This window comes from Trichechus manatus, unplaced genomic scaffold, assembly GCF_000243295.1.
Source record: "Trichechus manatus latirostris isolate Lorelei unplaced genomic scaffold, TriManLat1.0 scaffold00074, whole genome shotgun sequence".
In the NCBI taxonomy this organism is placed as follows: Eukaryota; Metazoa; Chordata; class Mammalia; order Sirenia; family Trichechidae; genus Trichechus; species Trichechus manatus.
The window spans coordinates 1979117-1998893 of NW_004444010.1; positions in this window are offsets into that span (position 1 = coordinate 1979117).

Sequence of the window (19777 nt, forward strand, 5' to 3'; positions counted from 1 at the left end):
TAGTTGGCTAATAAGTTATCAGATTCTTGTTTTTAACTTTTCTCCTATCCATCTTCCTCTATTTTAGATATCATTGCAGGTACTTATACCCTGTCTCCCAGGAGAGAATGGATATCTTCTTTGGTGCTCCTTCTATAAACTAATTTACAGTCTTTGGGTATTCATGTGAGACACTTAATCCAATGTGGGAAACTTATTCAGTGGATAATAGCTTTTAATCCTCATCATTTTCCTATAAGTACTGTTTATTATCTCTGTCATACAGATAAGAAAACTGCTGCTTCAAGATCTTAAGTAATTTGCTCAAAGTCACAAAGGCCAGAATTCAAATCTAGGCAATCTGAATCTAAGCCTGAGCACTTCACCTTTACAGTAATTATTTTCTGTTTAGAGTTATATCACAATGCCTACAACATTTTAGTATCTTTATTTTTATTTATTTATTTATTCATTTTATGTCCCTCTCCAAGAACTTTCCTGGAGGGTAAGGAATACAACAATAGTCTTTGCATTTCTCTATGAATAGCATAGGACCTGGAACATAGAAAAATGATGGAAATGTTTACTAAAAGAATTTTATTTTCCGTGATAATTATTATAAACATTTGACTAATTGTTAGTGCTTCAACAGTTACTGCAGAGGGACACAAAGGAAGTGGAAATCATAGAGCTTTGCTCAGAGAAATTATAGCTTACTTGGAAAGGTAAACCACATATACTTACAAAAGAATGGACTATTTGCAAAATTATCTACTTAAATCCCAAGACATTCAATTAATAATAAAGGAAATCGTTTATTCATAAATGACTGAGTAAATAAATGATTTTTCTACTCAATAATAATTCCTTATTTTTTTTTTTTAAAGTGTCAAATTCCTAACAAGACAAATTTCAGTGTGAGCTTAGATTTGGAAAGAAGATATTATGAGAGGAAATTCAGGATTAAGATCGAGTTTTTCTTGCAATTATGCTGCCATAGAAAAGCCAGTTTCTGTAGCTCAGTTCTCTTACTGAGTGCTAGATTTGATCCTAGGTGCTGGTGGTATGAAAAAATGAGACATATATAATAGACTCTGAAATATGTTACGATTCCATGCCAATGTGGGCACGCCATATATACTAATATTTCACCCCTAGGGGAAAAATGATAACATCACATCAAAAGCTTGACTTAGAAGAGAACTTTTTCATATTGTTCCCTGAATTGATTTCTCTCTACTTCATTCTTGTGTCAAGGGCAGGCACAACTCTTACTGATGTGAAAGGAATAGTGACCCGATGGTTTTCCTTCAATTCTCACTTTCCTTACAGTGAGAAAGTTAATCAAGGAGTTAAAATTATGTATCTATATCTCCTTGCCTGACGTATATATAAAGCAAGAGGGAAAAATATCAGATCTCTTTTCCTTCCTGCTCCTTTTAGATGGCATGCTCTTCTCTCTTGAATACAAAAAGTAATACTGCTAACAAAGTAAGCAGAAAAAAAATACTATTTTTTTCTCTTAGCAATGTTTTCTAAATTTACTGAACAGTAGCTTTTTATTTAAATTGAAATGTTGTTGCTTGGCATGTTTATTAACATGGAAGAACCCACTCCTATTCCAACCACATAGAAATAATAGCTAAAATATGATAGAGAATTCTTTTAAAGTAAAAATCATTTGCTGTCCAGTTAATGACAACTCTTAATGACCTCATGTGTGTCAGACTAGATTGTGTACCATAGAATTTTCAGTGGCTGATTTTTCTAAAGTACATTGCCAGACCTTTCTTCAGAGGTGCCTCTGGGTAGGCTTGAACATCCAACATTTCAGTGAGCCACCAAATGCATTAACCATTTGTACCACCCAGGGACTAATAGAAAATAACCCCTGCCCCCACCAAGTGAAAACCGAGAATTAAGCTGGGGCCATAGAGGCCCAGGTTGCTATAAGATCTAGGTCAAAGAACTGAAAATTCAGATATATTTTGAGAGAGAGAGAGAGAGGAGATGAGACATGATAATGCAAATTCAGTAAAATGATAACAATGGTTGAATTACAGTAAAGGATGTACAGGTGTTACTTGTACTATTTTTTCCTTTTTTAATTTTCAAATTTAACTGCAAATTTGAAAATATATCCAATTAAAAACATTTTTACAATTTTTTAAAAAAAGATGTTTTGTGGAAACATTTTCTTCTCAGATTGAGGAAGTACTCCAAGCCCTGAACAAAATCAATAAGAAGAAATCCATACCCAGACACACCACAGTAAAATTGCAAGATACTAAAGACAAAAAAAATCTTGGAATCAACCAGAAAGGATACACAGATTTACATGCAAAGGAAGGACAACTAGGTTACCAGAGATTATTGCAGACTTCTCTTCATCAACAACGAGAACAAGGAATAAACGCATAATATCTTCCAAGTTTTGAGTAAATATAACTGTCAACCTAGAATTCTACAACCAAGTTAACTATCATTGGATGCAGTAGGATTAAAGATATAACCAGATATATACAGAGAGATTTAATCCACTATAAATTTGATTGTCAAAAAAAAAAGAAAAAAACCAAACCCGTTGCTGTCGAGTCAATTCCGACCCATAGCAACCCTATAGTACAGAGTAGAACTGCCCCATAGAGTTTCCAAGGAGCACCAGGTGGATTCGCACTGCCTACCTTTTGGTCGGCAGCCACAGCATTTAACTACTATGCAACCAGGGTTTCTGTTTGATTGTTGAGATGTGGTAAATGGGCATCTGATAAGCTTATTGGGAATTAGTTAAAGTTCTTCAAAGGCTAGGTCATGTGTCCTTAGCAAACACATGATGCTTTGACTTGATGTAGAAGGATCTCTGCTTCCTCTCCAAAGAAATTGCTGCAACCTGAGTCCTCCAAGGGTAAGAACGTATCTTCCAGTTCTCTTCTTGGTATCTATTCCCTGCTTACATATATGCATATGTGCATGACACAGTGCTTCTTCTTCAGTTATTTAATTCTAGAAACCATCTCTTTCAAAAATCAGTGTATGCTCACTGACCACAATCTGATAGATGACTGCATGGATTGAATTCCAGCTATTTGATAGGTACATTCTTACTTTATTAAAAAAAAAAAGTGAAAACTTAATACTTAGATGGAGAACACCAGATCAATTCAGCTAGGAGAATATTTCCCTTGCCAGTCTCTGGAAACTTACAGACACAATCCATCTCCAATAAACAAAGACACTGAAGTAAAAGTATTCATAAACATAACTATTTCAATCATGCTTTTAGGTGATATATGAAGCCAACAGGAGGCAAATAATATTCAGGGAAAAAAAAAGAGTATTTCTTCAAATTGGTACTGGGAAGTAGCAATGTGTGAAGCGTGAGAAAGTATGAGAGAAAACCCTGAGCATAGATATATCTCATATTTTTGTTAAAAATCTATCAGCTAAGCACTCCCTAATAGAGTAGTGGGTAGGACATAACATACTGTCTTCTGTAGAGTGTCTGACACAATTGCAATGGTTTGTGGCATATAAGTAAAAGTTATATGAAGGGACAAATTGAGACTCCAAGAAACTGCGGTTTCTAGATGAGGGCTAAACACGGTGGGTCTGAAAGCAGCTGGAGAATGAAGAGGACTTTGGCTCCAAGTGCAGGACATTTTAGGTGCTGCCGGAGGGCTTGTGGTGTCTTGGGACAGCTGGCTTTTGGCTAAGACAAGGGAAAAGAATAAACTTTCAGTGGAGAAACTGAAAATACAGGGAGGCTTTTTAATCACAGAAGAAGGATAGGGAGGCCACTGTGAAAAATTTGGGAGGGAGGAAAACCGTGAGAGGAAGGGTCAGGGAAGAAAATCATGAGCCATGAAATACTGATAGCACACAAGAAGGTAGATGCTTTGCTCAATTTAAGGCTGCAGTGAAATCCAAGGGTGTGAGACTTGATGAAATTAGTTGGCTGTATATTTTTCAAAATGGTTAATCCCAGCAAACCCTTTGAGGCTGAGAAAACGAGCCCTGTGCCACCAGGGCTCCTAAAAAAGTAGCACAGGTCAATAAAAATTATGAAGGTATAATGTTTTGAGAAATGAACCTATGTTTTATATGTAGATATAAATACATACATATATATATGACAATATACTATACCTGTTGCCCTTGTGTTGATTTTGACTCATAGCAACCCTGTAAAACACGGTAGAACTGCCCTATAGGGTTTCTACAGAGCAGTTGGTAGATTCCAACTACCGATCTTTTGGTTAGCAGCTGAACTCTTAACCACTGCACCACCAGGGCTCCATGACAATATAGATATACCTATTAACTTATGACTGGAGCCCTGGTGGTGCAGTGGTTAAAGTGCTCCACTGCTAACAGAAAGGTCGGCAGTTTGAAATCACCAGTGGCTCCGCGGAAGAAAGACGTGGCAGTCTGCTTCCATAAGGATTTACAGCCTTGGAAACCCTGTGGAGCAATTCTACTTTGTCCTATGGAGTTACTGTGAGTTGGAATTTACTCGACAGCAGGGGGTTTTTGGGTTAATAAATTATAGGAGTCCCTGGGTGGTGCAAATGGTTAAGTGCTCAACTAAGAACTGAAAGGTTGATGGTTCAAACCCACTTAGACCCCTTGGAAGAAAGGCCTGGCGATCTGCTTCTGAAAGTCATAGCCATGAAAAGCCTATGGAGTGCAGTTCTACTCTGCAGCATATGTGGTTGCAGTAAGTCGGAATCAACTCCACAGCAACTGGTTTGTTATTTCCTTCAATTATTAAACATGTTTTTATCTATCTACTTATCGCTCTAACTATATTTTCATTAATTTATTTCACTTCTTTCTCTCTCTTTCCACTCATTCCTATGAGTTATCTTCTAGACCACCCAGCCCTCATTGTCCCTAAGAAGGCATGTGATAAGATGAAGCGCAGAAAAATGTTTTTGTGGCTTTGGCTTCTAAAGTTCTAAGTTGTTGGGAAACTGATCATTGAATTTCATCTAGAATAAGGACTGTTACAGCAAAGATCGAAATAAGAGATATTGCTGAGGGCCCAAGGGAGCTGAACCTGAGTCACAGTCACACAGCCTTCACTTACATAAGCAGAATATGTTGCCTAACCACAGGGGTGATGCTGGCTGAACTTCCCTCTGTGAGCTGTATAGATTCCTCCTCAGGAGCAGGCAGCATTGTGCCTGAGAATCACAAGTGACCCATGTCAGTGCTCCAAGACCTGCTCCACAATGGCAGATAATGGCACTCCTTAAATGCTCTGGATAAAAAGATTGTGGGGGAGAGTGCTATGGAAAAGAGCCATGAATCCTGGGAAAGAACACCCCAATTACAGAGTCTCTCACTAATGTCAGAGAAACAACATCTAAATTTGCCCTTAGAAATAGTGTTTTGCAGAAGTTCATTTAAAAAGAAATTCTCCTTTTCTTTTAGAGTTGATAAAAAATGGAGTAAAAGTAAAATAATTGACTTATTTAGTGAAGTGTAGCAATGTTAACTTTCCTTTTTTTTTTTTTTTAGTTATGAAATTACCAGCATGGGGAAGCAAATTATAATTTAAAACTCTATAATTTGAAAATCAGGCTACATTTGTTCCATTTAAAATAAAGCAAAATATTTTGAAATTATGCCAGTAATCCATGTCATTATTGAAAAACTCCTAATAAAGAAAAAGAAATAAAAATGTCCATAATGCCACTAGCCACCATCCAGACACAATCTCTCTTAACATTTTGGTATATATGCTTTCCAGGCACTTTATGAAATACAACCACTCAGATTTCAAGAATCTGACTTTTTACAAAAGTTTGATTTCAGGCTTTCCCTTCAGCTGACAAGGCCTGGACTGAACATCACAAAATGGGAGTCACCATGAAGACGCATATAGAGCACACAAGGGGTAAAGTCAGGGAAACCTGTTAGATATAACCAAACACCTTGCGGGATGAAGTTCCTAGGCTAGAAGGCAAAGAACCATAGACCCGGGGGACATCTGCATCAATTGGCACAACATAGTACATAAAGTCAATGTTCTGCATCCTACTTTTGTGAGTAGTGTCTGGGGTCTTAAAAGGTTGTGAGTGGCCATCTAAGATACAACTATTGGTCTCTTCCCATCTGGAGTGAGGGAGAGTGAAGAAGACCAAAGACTCAAGAGAGCAATTACTCCAAATGACTAATGGACCATAGGAGCCACAGACTACACAATCCCAAGACCAGAAGAACTAGATGGTGCCAGGCTACCACTATCAACTGCTCTGACTAGGATCACAACAGACGGTCCTGGACAGAGTGGGAGAAAATTGTAGAACAAAAAAATCAAATTCACAAAAAAGACTGGGCTTGCTAGTCTGACAGAGACTGGAGGAACCCCAGAGACTATGATCCCAAGACACCATTTGACCTGGAAATGAAGCCGTTCCCAGAGACCACTTCCCAGCCAAACAATAGACAAGCCCATAAGACAAAAAATAACACCAGAGAGGAATGTACTCCTTAGAACAATCAGTTGTAAGATGAGAAGGCAGGAAGTGGTAGATAATCAGGATTTAAGAAAATTGGGAAACCAGGGCAGAAATGGGGAGAGTACTGACACATTGTGGGGAATGAAACCAAGGTCATGAAACACTATAGAATGGGAAACTAATTTGCTCTCTAGACCTTCACCTAAAGCACAATTAAAAAAAAAAAATCTAAGGATGGGTTTCTAGAGTTGGGGTTGTGCGCCAAATATGGGTACAGCCAGAGATAGTCAGATGTCCTCCAAAATAAGAGTCCCAGGGAAAATGAGTGGTGTTAGGAAAGGGGATGAAAGTGGGTGTGTGGAAATACAGTTCTCATTGAAAACATTTGCTCTCTTGAAAAAAATAGATGAATTAGAATGATATGAATAAATTTGGTATCTATTTAAAAAAAAGAAACCATCTCTGCAGGTGTAAAGCTGGTGATTATTGCATTAGATTTTCTTTTAAAGAAACTCACAGCTTTCTAGTTTATACGGAAATGTTCTGGTGTACCATCTAAATAACTTTTACTGATGTCTTTTGTCTTTACTGTTTGTATCAGGCAGTAATTGCTACAAGAGTTCTGAGTAACAAATACACTCCAAACTTAGTGGTTTAATACAACAATCACTTATTCTCATTCACGTGTCTGTGCCTGATCTAGGCTGGGCTACACTGGGCTTGGCTCCAAGTTGCAAGCTGAATCCACGTCTACCCTACGTGTCTCTCACTCTTCTGAGAACTAGCAGATTACCTAGTGTCTTAGTTACCTAGTGCTGCCATAACAGAAATAACACAAGTGGGTGTATTTTATGGACAGAATTTTATTTTTTCACAGTTTTGGAGGCTAAAAGTCCAAATCAGGGTCTCTGCCATGCTGGCTTCTTCTGGGGCCTTTCTCTTAATGTCTGCCTACAATCTTGGTGTTCCTTTGTTTGTAGATGGGTACTCACATGGCACCTGTCTTCCCTGTGTGTGTCTCTGTGTCTATTTTGCTCTTTTAAAAGACACTTTCTCAGAAGTGATTAGGTTTAGGGCACACCCTCCTCTGGTATGATCTAATTGATATAATAGAAAAATCTCTATTCCCAAACAGGGTCACATTTGCAGATACAGGGGTAAGAGCTTCAACAAAACTTTTTGGGGAACACAGTTCAATCCATAACACCTAAGTTATATTCTTTTCATGGTGATGGCAGAAATGCAAGAAAGCAAGTCTAACCACAGGAGCACATTTCAAGCTTCTGCTTGTTTCACACCTACTTCACCCTGGTGGGGAAGTGGTTAAGAGTTTAGGTTGCTAACCAAAAGGTTGGCAGTTTGAATTCACCAGCTGCTCCTTGGAAACCCTATGAGGCAGTTCTACTCTGTCCTATAGGGTGACTCTGAGTCAGAATCGACTCAAAGGCATACAACAACAGCAACCAATTGGCCGAAACAAGTCAATGGTTAAGCCCAAAGTCAAAGGACAGTAGTGTACACTCCGCTTGCCAAAAGGCCAAAGACAGTCACACACCCAAGTACAATATGAAGCATATTCTTCCCACAAAGAATTGGAGGCAAAGAGGTTTTTTTGAGTAATAATTTAATCTATCCAATTAAATTTCAATAGAATACATTGAGTATCATACATTTGCTTTGTTAATTCTCAAAGTGCTTGTATACTATTAATGTTAATGTTAATTACATTTTGATTTACAACAATTTGCCCTACAATAATTTTTTCATGGATGACTCACTTTCATAAGATGAGAGAAGAAAAATATGATTTTAATGAGTTTATCCTCACCAGGTTGCTCTGTAACTGCTTTTCCATGATGGTATCTAGAGATAGCAGTAATAATTCTAACTCCTGATTCTATGACAAATTTTCTTTGTAAACTATAAAAGCTTAAAAAGGTAGAAAAATAATTTTAAACACCAAGTATTTCTGAGAAAAAAAAACCAAACCCATTGCCATCGAGTCAATTTTGACTCATGGAGACCCAATAGGGCAGACTAGAACTGCCCCATAGGGTTTCCGAAGAGCAGCTGGTGGATTTGAACTGCCGACTTTTTGGTTAGCAGCCGTAGCACTTAACACTGTAAAGTCCAAAGCTGTCCCATCAGACATCACTAGAAAAGAGAGTCAGATTCAGGCTAACTAATAGCTCTGTAGGGGAGTTTGTGCAGTACAAATGGTTAAAGCATTTTGCTTTAAACTGAAAGATTGGAGATTCGAGTCCACTCAGAGGCACCTCAGAAGAAAAGCCTGCTGAACTACTGAAAAATCAGCCACTGAAAACCCTATGGTGCATAGTTCTCCTCTGACACATGGTCGCCATGAGTTGGAGTCGACTCTAAGACAACTTTTTAAAATTCTTTGTAAAGGTTCTATGGATTGTCTTTAGGGATCAGAGACTAGATAAGGAGGAAGAACATATTTTGATTGCTGTGATGTCAGGTAAGAAGTTTGTGAGAGTCTGTCCACTGATTAACACCCAGCATTTCATAAAAGCACTTACCCTAAACAGAAAACAACAAAGTGACTTTAAAAAGAGTGCTCCAGTGTAGTTCCCCATTTTGTCCAATTCACATGTACTGTTGCAGCTTTTACCTTTTTATGGATTTCCATTTTAACAACCCTGGAAAGAGCACTGCTCCTTTTTCAAGCAGGTGGGATACCTCCTGCACAAAAGTATTGTAATTTTCTCCCTTCTTTCCCTCCTTCCTTTTTTTCTCTTTTTTTCTCTTATTGAATAAACATTTCTCTATACAGTACTGATTCATAAATTTGGAAGCAATGTGAAACCCACTTAGATCATACTTCTACTATTAGACAGGTCCACACCTGAAGTAACTATACCTAAGACAGAAAAAAATATATATATATATGTATGTGTGTGTGTATGTGTATAACTAGGGCTGGAAACGTTTTTGTTTTTTTTTTTTGGAAGCTTGCTAATGTTAACATTTCAGGAGGCTGGTGTGCCAGGTGACATGAGGAAAATGACCTGTATTATATGATTATATGGGATAATATGAGCTACTCAGTGTTGATTTAAAGTGGTATTGCTGTTGTGGCCATACCTGGTCCTGCTGGAATCAAGTTTAGATCCGGCCTGGCATAGTTCTATGCTGAGCTGTAGGCTAAGACTGATTTGCTAGGACAGGGAATAACTTCCCTAAAACTGCAAGCATTTAATACAGGAAGACTATATATGCCAGGGAAACCCTGGTGGAGTAGTAGTTAAGAGCTATGGCTGCTAACCAAAAGGTCAACAGTTTGTATCCACCAGGCGCTCCTTGGAAACTCCATGGGGCAGTTCTACTCTGACCTATAGGGTCACTATGAGTCGGAATCAACTTGACAGCAACGGGTTTTTGGTTGGTATATATGCCAGAGGAACCCTGGCGGCTCAGTAGTTACAGCGCTTGACTGCTAACCAAAAGATTTGTGGTCCTAACTTATCAGCTGCTCTGCAGGAGAAAGATGTGGCAATCCGTCTCCGTAAAGATTTACAGCCTTGAAAAGCCTATAGGGCAGTTCTACTCTGCTCTATACCATCGCTATGAGTCAGAATTGACTTGACAGCTGTCGTGGATTGAGTTGTGTCCCCCAAAAATACCTGCCAGCTTGGCTGGGTCATGATTCCCAGTATTGTATGATTGTGTTATCTGATGTGATTTCCTTATGTGTTGTAAACTATATGACTGTGATGAGATTATATGTGATCTCCTTATGTGTTGTAAATTGTATTACTGTGACGAGGTTATACTGATGAGGTTGACAAGATTAGTGTCTTAATGCAATCTCTTTTGAGATATAAAAGATAGAAGAGAGCAGAGACACATGGGAACCTCACACCACCAAGAAAGCAGTGCTGGGAGCAGAATGCATCCTTTGGACCAGAGATTCCTGTGCTGAGATGCTCCCAGACCAAGGGAAGACAGAGGCATCACAAGGACCTTTCTCTAGAGCCGAGAGAGAGAGCGAGAGAGAGAGACTGTGAGAGAATAAACTTCTCTTTGTTAAACTTCTCTTTGTTAAAGCCATCCACTTGTGGTATTTCTGTTGGAGCAGCTCTAGATGACTAAGAAACAGCGTAGGTTTTTTTTTTTTTTAATATGTATATATATTCCACTCACTGCCAAGTTTGCCATGCAAAACTATTGTTGAAGAATTCTAGCCAGCAGATATTGAGCAAGTTGTATCATGTCATTTCCCTTTCAAAATCTTTCAGTGGCTAAGAAATTCAGATCTCTGTGCTCAACACATAAGCTCCTTTATGATTTGATTCCTGAGTACCTTTGTAGCCTCATCTACAGCTATATTACAATTTGTTTTATGCTTTCATACAGGGGCATAGTGCATGCTTAACAACTGGCTCTCTGATGAAAAGAGAGAAGCTTTTTTTGTAACAGAAAAAAGAGAAGTTGGCTTTATAATGCTTCTAACTTCTATGGTGTAAATACTCCCACAGTGGCTACTAACATAAAGTCGCTGAACATGGAATTGGGAAGAAATGTTCAAGAATGGCTCTTGTGAGCTTATGCAAGTCAGCTGTAATGCACCGCTGCCTCCATGACTTCCCACTACTAGACTGTCCTTCTCCACTTTCTTCACTCTTACTCATCTTTTAATCCTTAGCTTCACTGATACTCCCACAGCCCTTCCTCAGCTCAGTCTGAGTTACATAGTTCTGCTCTGGGTTTCTGGTGTGACCTGTGGAGGGGTGCTATGATGGTTAATTGTATGTATCAAGTTGGCTAAGCAGTGGTGCCCAGTTGTTTGGTCAAATGCGAGTCTAGATGTTGCTATGAAGGTAGTTAGATGTGATTAACATTTATAGACAGTTGACTTTCAGTAAAGCAGATTAAACCTGGTTTAATCAATTCTGACTGATAGCGACCCTGTAGGACAGAGTAGAACTGCCCAATAGGGTTTTCAAGGCTGTAATCTTTACCAAAGCAGACTGCCACACCTTTTCCCTTGGAGTGGCTGGTGAGTTTCAGTTAGCAGCCAAGCGCTTAACCACTGCACCACCAGGGCTCCTTCAAAGCAGATTTTCCTCTATTAAGTGGGTGGGCCTCCTCCACCCACTTTAAGAACAAAAACAGAGGTTTCCTGAAAGAGGAAGGACTACTGCCTTAAGAGTATAACATAGAAATCTTGCTTAGTTTCCATTCTGCTGGCCTATTCTTTGGATTTTGGCCTCAAAACTGCAACATCAACTCTTACTTAAATTCCAGCCTGCCAACCTGCCCTGTGAATTTCATACTTGCCAGCCTCCAGCCTCCCCCCTCCCCACCAGCCAATTTCTTAAAATAAATTTCTCTCTTTCTCTCTCTATATATGTATATACACGTCTAAACATATATATCCTATTGGTTCTGTTTCTCTGGAGAACCCTGAATGATACAGGTACTATAGTTGTTTAAAAAAAAAAAAACATTGAGTGCTGCTCTCAGTGTTTCACACATTAGCATAAGTACAGGAGAACCACTGTTGAACAGAACAAATTACTCAGGCTCTGAGCACATTTGCTGAGCCTCTTAGGAAAGGAAGACAATCAGTAAATGTGGTAAGCGTTGTTATTGGAGTAAGCAAAGAAGAACCAAAACCAGTTGCTGCTGAGTTGTTTCCAACTCATGGCAACCCCCTGTGTATCAGAGTAAGAGGGGCACCAATATGAAGCGTTGTCTGAAACTATAATTATTACTCTGTGAAAATAAAATTAAAAGGAATCAAAACTGTGAGGAATAAAATCATCCATTTCTAGATATGATTCACTCCAAAAAAGAACAAATGACGACCTAAGATCTAGAAGAATGCAATGAATGGGTATAGCAAATGATTTTTTGACAGACAAGCAAGAGACCGGTAAGTGACATTACCTTCACCCTTTTCTCACATGCAGCCACTGGATATAGGAGTGGGTTCTTGATGTGGGCTTGACAAATTACAGTCTTTAATCCACTTGGCAATAGATATTGTCTAAAAAATAGGCCTTTGATCCAAAATGGGCAGCTAATTATAATTTTTTTTTAACCCTTGGATTAATATATAGATCCTGGGGAAAAGAATTTATCCTCCTCCCACTGAGTTTATTAAGCTAGAATAGGTTTGGGAATAGCAGCAGACCATTTTCTTTTTTTTTTATTTATTATTATTTTTTTTATTTCTTTTTATTGTACTTCAGGTGAAGGCTTACAGAACAAATAGTTTCTCATGAAACAGAAGTACATATGTTGTTTTATGACATTGGTTAACAACCCCAGAACATATCAACCCTCTAACTTCTCAACCTTTTTTTTTTTTTGGTGAAAATACACAGCCAAAGATACACCATTTCAAAAATTTCTACATGCACAGTTCAGTGACATTGACTACGCTCTTCCAATTGTGCTGTTATTCTCACTTAAGATGAAGGCTAACAGAACAAAATCGTTTCTCATTTAACAGTTACTACAAATGTTGCCCTATGACAATGGTTAACAATCTCACAACACATCAACAATAACCTTACTCAACTTTGGGTTCCCTATCACCAGCTTCCTTGTCGCCTTCTGCTTTCTGGCCCTTGTCACTGAACTCCTGTACCTCTTTAGTCTCATTTGGTTTTACGGGGCTGTCCACTTGCAGGCTGAACAGTGAACCTCGGGGGTAACTTCACCACTGAGCTAAAAGGGTGTCTGGGGACCATACTCTCGGGGTTTCTCCAGTCTCCTTTAGGCCAGTAACTCTGGTCTTTTTTTTTTGTGAGTTAGAATTATGCTCTACATCCTTGTCCAGCTCTGTCCAGAACCCTCTGTTGTGATCCTGGTCAGAGCAGTCAGTGGTGGTAGCCGGGCACCATCTATCTGTACTGGACTCAGTCCGGTGGAGGCCTTAGTAGCTGTGGACAATTAGTCCATCAGACTCATCTTTTCCTTGTATCCTGTTCTCTTCATTCTCCCTTGCTCCTGGAGGGATGAGACCAGTGGAGTATCTTAGATGGCCACTCACAGGCTTTTAAGACCCCAGACACTACTCACCAAGGTAGAATGTAGAGCATTGTCTTTATAAGCTGTGTCATGCCAACTGAGCTAGATGTTCCCTGAGACCATGGTCCCCACAGCCCTCCGCCCAGCAATTCAGTCCCTCAGGGAGTTTGGATGTGTCTATGGGGCTTCCATGACCTTTCCTTGTACAAGTTGTGCTAGTTTCTCCTGTATTGTGTACTGGCAGCAGACCATTTTCCCTGTTACTGGAAAGCAAGAAGATGCCAAGCAGAAATGGAAATGGGAAGAGAGAAAAAGTTCGTATTGAGTTAAGTCATAAGTTTACTTCATTGAGCCCCTGGTTCCTTCAGCTCCTGCTTTGGTAGGCTAGGTCACACACAAACCTTCCTATTATAGGGGCTAATAAATCAGATCTTACCTATGCTGGTTTGAGTTAGAGTTCTGTCATACAACCAAATACAACCAAATACTTCCTGACGGATATAGTGACTCTGGATGCTTCAAGGAAGCAAGACTAGACTGTGACTGCAAATAAGAAATTGTACCTCTAGGCAGGTTCTTCTTCCACCGTTCCTTCAACTCCTCCACATGTCAGAAGTTAAGCCTACGAGAAGCCTCATAACAGATTCCGAGGGAGGCCTGTGGCCTGTAGGCTTTCAAAATAGCCTCTTTTGTGGCAATTATATTTCCTTTCCCTGCATTGACCTTCCTTTCCCAAATGGCCCAATCTTTTGTAAAGTCTTAAGAAAACTTAAAGCTTGACTTTGGCTATTCCATGGGGAATTAAGAAAAAAGGATTAGCAAAGGGGAGAATAAAAAACCAAAAACCAAACCCATTACCGTTGATTTGATTCCAACTCACGTAATCTCCTCCAAATGCATGATGGTGTTATTAGTAGCAGATGCCCACGGAGTGCCCAGTATACAGAACTTACTTGAACCTGGAACCATTTTTTGGGGAAACTTCATCAATATAATATGAAATTAATGTTCCATGGAACACTTGTTGGGAAGTGCTTCACTGTACTAAGAAAGCATGAAATGTCAAAGGTCAGTACAAAATGAAATCAATCAATCTACAAGCTTGTACTGTGTATCTCCAGTGTACTCAGCACTGTTCCAAGGGCTATTTAGGGGCAGTAGAAACAAAGAATAAGTGACAGGTGGAATCTAAATTTAAAAGAATTTAAAATAACAAAAAAAGAAAATAATTGACTTCAAGTCAATCCAGTAATGTCCATTGAACTACTTCTGTGTGTTTTAAAATAGTCATGATCATAAGCTCGGTGGTGGTTAACAAGATGAGTAAAAATAGTCTCTGTCTTCAAGGAACTTCTTGTTGTTAGGTGCCATAGAGTTGGTTCTGACTCATAGCGACCCTATGTACAACAGAACAAAACACTGCCTGGTCCTGTGTCATTCTCACAATCGTTGATATGTTTGAGCAAGCCCATTATTGCAGCCACTGTGTCAATCCATCTCGTTGAGGGTCCTCCTCTTTTTCACTGAACCTCTACTTTACCAAGCATGATGTCCTTCTCCAGAGACTAAGTCCCCCTAATAACCGTGTCCAAAGTATGTGAGACACAGTCTCACCATCCTTGCCTCTAAGCAGCATTCTGGCTTCTAAGAAGCATTCAAGGAACTTACAGTCCAGAAATTTCCCTATTCTGGGAAGAAGGAAGAGTAGTGAATTGGAGGAATTAGGAAAGATTTTTTGAAGAAAGTAGTATTTGATCTCAGTGAATTAGTTTTTAATTTATTTATTTTTTTTAATAAATAAAATTTTAAAACTTCTGTATGACTAAAGAGTATCTATTGATAACAGAAAAAGGATTGCTATCAGAAATATTTAAAGGCCTACTACAAAAAAGAATAAAAGCCAGAAAATCCAATAGGAAAGTAGAGAAAGAACATAAGCAGGCAATCATAGAAAAAGAATATACAAATTGCCAAGAACCACTTGAAAAAATGCTCAACTCAACTAATAATCAAGCGAATACAAATAAAAACAAGATGAATAATTTTTACCCAACTGATTGGAAAAGACTGTAAAGACTTATAGTAGCTATTGTTGGAAATCTGACAGAAAATTAGGTATTCTCAAAAACAGGTGTTGGAGTGTAAAATGATAAAGCATTTTTGAGAGCAATTTTGCTTGTACCTATCCAATTTTTAAATTGTGAATTCTCTGCAATCCAGTAAATCCACTTATAACAATTTATCTTAAAGAAACTGCTGAAACTGTGCACAAAGATGTGCATTTATTGCAAACCGTTTTAATCACAGAACATTTTGAAAAACCCATCATGACTACAGAGGCGTGGTTAAATATATATTATGGTGCATCCATTCAGTACAATTCTCTGCAGTGGCTAAAAGGAATGAGCTACATCTCTTCGCACAGATATAGAAAGTTCTCCAAGATAAGTAGAAAAATCAAGTTGCAGAACAATACGTATTATGTGATTCCATTTAAATTAAAATGCATATGTATAAATCTATGAACATATGTGTGCAGATATATGAATGAAATGGAAGGATTTCCTCATAATTATTAATGGTAGTTATCTTTGGGGTGAGGAGTGAACAAGGGTTAGCATAGGTGGGGATGTTTACATTTTACTCCCTACGTACTAATGTATGTCTTAAATAGTCTGCACTGAGAATATATTCATGCAGTATTTGTGTACTTTTAAAAATAAAGAGGTATGGAAGCAAAGTAGAGTTAATGTGAGCGAGTGCAAGCTGAGAAGAATGAGTTTGTTGGCATGGGATGGTGAGGCACCTAGTCTAACTAGGGCTGAGGATGCTTTTATGGTAGAAATGGAAATGAAAGTTTAATGAGAGACAAATGGGACTAAATTAAGGAGAACCTTGGAACCAGAAAGGGAAATTCAGGTTTCTCACAGTAACCTTGGTATTAGTAAGATTCATTAAAGTTGCTAAAACAGGACCATGAGACCTCAGTGTGACTACTGTGCTGCCCCATTTTACGTTAGGTTAAGGATCTGGTAAGAACCAAATTGAGATAAACTTTACATCAAACCACCTAAAATTCTCCTTCATTGCGACCAGTTTATTCAAGGTTGACTTTGGTTTGCTCGTCCTTTGATTTTTATACCTACCAGATGAAGTCAAGATTAGTTTGTCTCAAAATAAACTACTAGTTTTATAAAGAAAGAATTACCCAAGTCACTTCATTTAGAAGAGGCTAGTTGGGGCTAGCAGGCATAGAATTTTATGGATTACTTTCCAGAAACATTGAAAGGATTTCTATAGAGAAGTTATACAAATCTAAGGACTGAAAAGAACATTTGAGATCATCTTCCACCAGTGGCTTCCAATTTCACTCAGATAAAATTCTACTTCCTTACACTGGCTTTAAAAAAAAAAACAACAAACCCGTTGCTGTGAAGTCCAACTCATAGGACAGAGTAGAATAGCCCTACAGTTTCCAAGGGGCGCCTGATGGATTTGAACTGCTCACCTTTTGGTTAGCAGGTGTAGCACTTAACCACTACACCACTAGGGTTTCCACATGGGCTTAAAGGCCCTTCTGTGTCTCAGTTTCCTCTTTTGTAATATATGAATAATTATAATAACAGCTACTATATAGGGTTATTGTGAATATTAAATGAGTAAAGCATTAAGAATAGTATCTGGTGCTTAATAGGTACTCAAGAAGTGTGAGTTATTATTACCCACATCACACAGTTGAATTTAATGCCATGTTTCCATTATTTTATGCTTGTTCACTTTCTTTCAGCATAGGTGAAGAATTCACATTTTTTCCCCTAAGAAATTTCATCTTACTGGTTTGGAATTACGTTTCTAAAATGGTGGGGGCTCCTGACTCAGCTCTATCATCCAACATATAGATTATCTTCAATTTTCTATGTCATGCCATCAGATTCCTCCCTCATGTTAATGTTGATTGTTTATATAACAAACTGATTAAGGACCTATGTATGTGAATGTGTGTGTGTTTGTGTATATGAGTGTTTAAGACCAAGATAGAACCCTATGATTTCAAAAGTGCATGTAATTTTAAAAGGGGAGGCAGATTGAGTACAAATAATCTAAAGATTTAAGTAAGAGTAGGAGATGGAGTAGGGTAAAGAGGGGACACTGGTAGTGGCCAGAGTTTGAAAGAGTCATGTCATTACGGATGGAGCATGAAACGTTGATGTCTCGGTATAGTTTTCATTAGAGAAACGTGTCCTGTAGAAATGCTTACAAGAGAGAAAGCTTAGCGTTTATTTTTTATCTTATTCTTTAATACTTTAAAATATTTAAACTATCATACCTTAAGGACATGAACAGAGTAAAGTTATCTTTGCTTAACAAAAACAGGGCATTCTGTGAAGCTTGAAAAAACCAAATATAGGACAAATCACAGGAAGGTCTATTTTATGGAATGAGTAGTAAACCAAGAGGTGATCCAGACAGAAAACATTCAGTAGCTTTAAAAATATTACAAACGGATTTGTAGTAAGCCTTCTACCTTGTGAATGTAAGCCTTGGGACATGGAGACACAACTTTGAAAGAAATTCTTGAGTGAAGAGATTTTAAGCACTTTAGGTAAATTAGAGCACAGAATGGAAGAAGGAAGTACTCATGAGACTCAGTGCCGGAGTGGAAGAGAAGAAAGTGCCTTTGGTAGCCAAGAGGCCTACACAAAGCAATATACCCAGGAAGGACTTGAACCTGCTCTGCCCTAGTCAGGAAGGATTTCAGGAGAGGCTTGATCAGGAGATGTGCTGTATTATGCCTGTGGCTCTACTGCATCAAAGGCTGCAGTGGTCTAGGTAACTTAGAGGAACAATTCCTTTCATAACTCACAATGAATATGGTGTGTCTGAAGCTGTACAACAAATCATTTCATAATGTTTTCTCTCTGTAAGATGAAGGAGTTAGAGTAGATGACTGCTGATCATTTTTAACTCCCTAGAATCTTAAAAATCTATCAGAGGTGAGAGTCATTCCTACTCTCTTAAACATTATGTTACCCCTGTTGGAATCAGAACTGGACTGATTAAAGGTCTGAGCCAGTTCGACAACTCTTGGGTACTTATGCTAATAAGGAAGTTGATTAAAAACTGGGGTGCTTATAAAGAAAAGAGGCTGCAAGGAAAGACCATTCATTCATTGAGCCAGCATTTAGGCCTCCTTCCTGTATTCCAAAGGAGCCCTGGTGGCACATTGGTTAAGCATTCCACTGCTAACTGAAAGAACAGCGGTTTAAACCTCCCAGGTGGTCCATGGGAGAAAAGACCTAGTGATATGCTTCCATAAAGATTACAGCCTAGGAAGCTCTATGGGGCAGTTCTACTCTGTCCTATAGTGTCGCTGAGTCTAATCAACCTGATTGCACACAATAACTACAACTTGTATTCCAGGCACTACACAGAAACTGGGAATACAAAACCAAATGAAGCATGGTCTGCCCACACAGCCTTGTCAGTGTAGAAAAGATCAACAAGAAAAGTGCCCATATTGTCAACTGAGTTTTCCTGGAAGCGTGTCCTAGGCATATGGCAAGAGACAGGTGGGGCAGCCTGAAGTGTATTTAGGCAGAACTGACCACGAGGATCAGGCCAGTATTTCATTTCTACACAAGACAACAGGATTGGAGCAGCTTTCCCTTGACTGACTAGCAAAGGGGTGGCTTTTTAAAAACAGGCCAGATAGACGTCTATCTTTTAGGAAAACCCGGCGCGTGCCAGTTGATTCTACCAATTCTTTATGGATAGAAATACCTAGGAGGGAGGAACTAGTGAGTTTTTGGAAGTGAAGGAAGTTCCTCAAAAGGGTCCGCGTTTCATTAAGGGGCCCCCAAAGGGCTGAACTACTTCCATCCAGGGAAAAAGATTCAGGCATTAAGGGACAGGAGGGTACATGCCTGGAGTAATTTTAAGGCTTTTTCCATCTTGCCTTATGTGACAAGGAAAGACTTGTTCGTTTTTTTTAAAAAAGAGTATTTATTTTTCAAAGATTTTTTTTTTTTTTTAACCCCCCATTCTTCCTCTCCCAGGCACTCTGGTTTGGGTTTCCCATATGACTCATAATTCCTTTCGAAAAGAGGAGTCGAATTCATAAAACTGGTGGGTGAGCTGGAGAGAAGGCTGGGTGCCCAAGGGAGTCTTCATTACCTATATCCTCCCTCCGCCCCGGCGCGAGCGGAGGTCGGGGGTGGGGAAATACAGTCTACGCCCGGGATGGCAGATACTATTAAAGCCCCGGCGTCCCGCGGCGGGGCTGGGTGACTGCCTGAGCGGCGGGCGCGGCGGGCTCGCGAGGGTCT